The sequence below is a fragment of the Apium graveolens genome, chromosome 9 (genome assembly GCF_009905375.1).
Source record: "Apium graveolens cultivar Ventura chromosome 9, ASM990537v1, whole genome shotgun sequence".
Lineage (NCBI taxonomy): Eukaryota > Viridiplantae > Streptophyta > Magnoliopsida > Apiales > Apiaceae > Apium > Apium graveolens.
Genome location: NC_133655.1, coordinates 153,528,432 through 153,532,462, shown reverse-complemented (window position 1 = coordinate 153,532,462; position 4,031 = coordinate 153,528,432). Strand labels below are relative to the sequence as shown.

General features: G+C 26.9%; 1 long non-coding RNA gene across 1 annotated transcript; it reads right to left on the bottom strand.

The window, feature by feature from the left end:
• Positions 1-590: 590 nt before the first annotated feature.
• On the bottom strand, positions 591-2,179 carry LOC141687247 (uncharacterized). Its single transcript, XR_012560975.1, has 3 exons — positions 1,967-2,179; positions 1,657-1,760; positions 591-905 (listed from the first exon to the last, which is right to left on the bottom strand). It is a non-coding gene; the product is annotated as an uncharacterized LOC141687247 (long non-coding RNA).
• Positions 2,180-4,031: the final 1,852 nt, after the last annotated feature.

The following is a 4,031-nucleotide window of genomic DNA, read 5'->3' as shown; positions in this document are numbered from 1 at the left end:
ATTCACTTGCCTGGAACAAAAAAAATGGGAGGGGCTAAACATAAATTGAGATGTAGATGTAGTATGCAAGTACTAACCATTATACAACCTCCATTGTAGAAGTAAAATATCTTAAAAAGTACCTTGGACTGCAAAAAACATGAAACATTTTATTTTTGAAAATTGTGCTAGCCATCGGAAAAGGAATATAGTGTTAACATAAACTGAATAAAAGTCTTGTAATCTCTAGTGTCACCTCTCCACTTTCACCTCTACAAATACTTAATATTATTAGTTAGATAAATATATATCAAGGAATTTCGATGCAGCAAGTATTGTTTTATAAGTACGTGCGAGGTTTAGCACTCCAATGAGACTTTTGAGTATAATATTTAGAAGCAAACCACTCCTAAGAATATCAAATCAAAATATAAAAACATAACACAACCAGCAATTCGTCTACATTTCCCTTTTAAATCTCAATTAAAAGAGCAAAAGTAGAAATTATAATGAAAATGCTCATAGATTAAAACATATTCCCTTGTCTTTTCAATTTTTTGTGATTCGAAGTTTTAATAAACCAAGTTATTTAGTTTCTAGCAACTGAACTTATTTTAAAAACTATGTATACCTACTGAGAACTCCGCCACCACATATAAACTTTTCTTTCATAATACTCCATAATTCTACTTATTTAATTACTATAACTAAGTTACATCATTTTAGGCTATACCAAAGCCAACAATATAATATTTATATTTTTATTGTAGTATTGAACTGTTCGAAGAGACATTACTTCAATTCCCATGTTACTGTAAGAGTTGCTTTTTGCATGTTCTCCTCCACAAATGCAACTGAACCAGACATACTTGCTTCACATTAAACCGAACCAGATCGTGCACATCGGAGGAGATGCTGAATGCGCCCTGATTGAAAACGAAGGTCAAAGCAGAAAATTGCACATTAACATAAATATGTATATGAAAAATATAACCTAAGAAATCAATACAAATGCAATGACTAAAATTAAAAAAGCTCAATTTCAATCAAATAGCAAGCTCCACAATACTTCAGTTCAATTTCTAATAAAATATGTGATAGCAAAAAAACAGATCAAACAAAGATATACACGTAGATGCAAAGAAAAGACATACGGAAAAAGAAAAGCAATAACATACAGTGGCTTCATTGTGATAATGCCCACAATTATAATATACAAGAAATAATATATTATAGGTAACCAAATTCAAAGATCATAAATTTGTAATCTTTAGTAAATTTTAACATAACTTTTAATATTGTTTAGATAATAAACACGAACTCTGCAAATTTATTATCATAACAAAGCTACAACTTTTTTTTGTTTGTAATTCAAGGACTAAAACCTCTTTGTTTTTCTTCCTATAAGCTACAACTCTCTCTCTCTGGCCCTCTGCTTGCAACTGCTGTTTTTTTTTCATTCGGTCCACTTATTTCAAAATAATTATGTATATATATTCATCACGAATAATGGGTGATCTGTCAAATGTTCAAGTTGTTAAATTATTTTTCTACATCCAATGAACTTAAGATTCTATACAGTAAAAACAACAACTATCATTGCTTCATTTATAATTTGACTCAACCAAAATTAGCATTAATATTAACAGAAAGATAAAGATCTAATTATAATTAAACCTGGAGAAATTGAAACTATTGGTTGGCTTCCCAACAAAGGTGAGAAGTGTTTGACGAGCAGTTTTTCTACTGCTTTTATCCATCTCATCATGTTGTTAATGGACCTACATACATATATCAGATCAAAGTGAGAGAGCAACCAAAACAATCAAACTTCCCTGACAAATACAATTCACCATCAATGAGAATATGAGATTATTTGAAAGCACACATATAACTTCTACACATAAACAGCCGTAAACAACAAAAATTCAAGAAACATATTGAGAAATAACAGAAAAAGCCAAAATTTATCGAAAACAAAATTTACCTCATCGGAAAACTATCGCCAAGAACTTTGATTGGAGCGGAGGAATTGGAGGCAAATGAAAAGTTGTATGATAAATTATAAACTGATGATATAACTCTTTAATGCTGAATTTCTAAAGCAAATAGAATCTTAATTAAGGGACTTTTGAAATTTCTTTGGCAGATGCTAGTGCTTCACATTAAAACTTTATGAAAAGATATAAAATACACAAATTCTATAAAATGAAAAAAATAGGTGAGAAGCAATTTTCGGACATGACACTTAAGCACCTGAGATTTTCCTTTATATATATATATATATATAGATATAGATATATAGATACTAGTTGATAACCCGTGTTAAACACGGGTCGAGTTAATTTATTTAATAATTTTATAAAAATCATAATAATATAAGTGACATGTCAAAATTTATAATTTTTACTCAGAAAATCCAACTCAAAATATTGAGTAAGATATTGGTGATATAATTATAATAAAAAGATTACAATTATTATACGATTTCAAAAAATTTATTATTTCATTAAAATATACTATTGAGTCACATGGAAAATAAGATTACTGAGTTGAATTAATATAAGAATTGCAATTAAAAATGGGTAAAATAAAACATATAATATTATAAGTCATATAAAAGTAAAAGAAGAATAGAAATTATACATTTAGAGTTATAATGAAATTCAAAAAGGGTGAAATAAAAAATTGATGAAATCAAACATGTATAATATATTGAATTAGCAATACATAAGGGAATTAAGAATACGTTAAAGCCAAAGGGGTGAAACAAAAATAAAACCAAACTTAATAGGTAGAAGTATGAAAACAAAAATAAACTAAATTTAATAGAATCATACTACATTTAGAAGTATAAGGTAACAAAAATAAAACCAAATTTAATAGAATCATAATAAACGTAAAAGTATAACAGGAATAAATGATTTAATCAAAAGTTTACTAGAATTAAAAGACATACAAAAGTAGAATTATAAGATATACATGAAAGAATAAGTGAATATATACATGAAATAATAAATGAAACCAAAAGTTGGTGATAACAAAAATTGGTGAAACCAAAATTAATAGTTACAATTAAAAAGGGGTTTCGCTTATTAATAAAGGTTGTTAAATAAAACTAAATTTAATAGAATCATACTACATTTAGAAGTATAAGATAACAAAAATAAAACCAAATTTAATAGAATCATAATACACGTAGAAGTATAACTGAATGGTTTAATCAAAAGTTTAGTAGAATTAAAAGACATACAAAAGTAGATTATAAGATATACATGAAAGAATAAGTGAAGATATACATGAAAGAATAAGTGCAACCAAAAGTTAGTGGTACCAAAAATTGGTGAAACCAAAATTAATAGTACCATTTAAAAAGTGGTTTCGCTTATTAATAAAGGTTATGTTATTAAATAAAACTAAATATAATAGAATCATACTACATTTAGAAGTATAAGATGTAACGACTGAGAAATAACGTTTGTATTATATCTTAATAAAGATGATTTATGTGTTTTATTATGTTATTAAGTGTGTTGAGTTATAAAACTCTGGTTGTTATGTGCTATGCGTATTCGGTTTCGGTCAGAACGTGTTTTGGATAATTATCGGATGTTTTATTCTAGGTTAAATGTTTATATCAAAAGTTGTAAGGCCCAAACAGTGTTTTAATAGCTGATATTTCATACAAAATCATTGGCCCTATTTTGCCTAGTATGACCTATACCATATCGATATTCTGAACATTCAATCGTTTTACAAATTTTCTTGTTTCGCAAAAAATGACTTTTTCGGGCCCTTCGGGTGTTAAAAACCCCAAAAAAATCACCTTTTTATTTTTATAGGATGATGAAAATATCAAATATCATTTTTCTTTGCATTTTTGTATTATTCACAATTTTTGAAAATTTTTAGCATATATTTTATATTTATTGTATACTTAAAAATTTAAAACTAATACCCAAAAATTATAAAATTAAGGGCCAATTAATTTTATTAGATGTATAATTAGGGCCTTAATTTTAATTAGGGGTATTTTTAACCCTACTATAAAT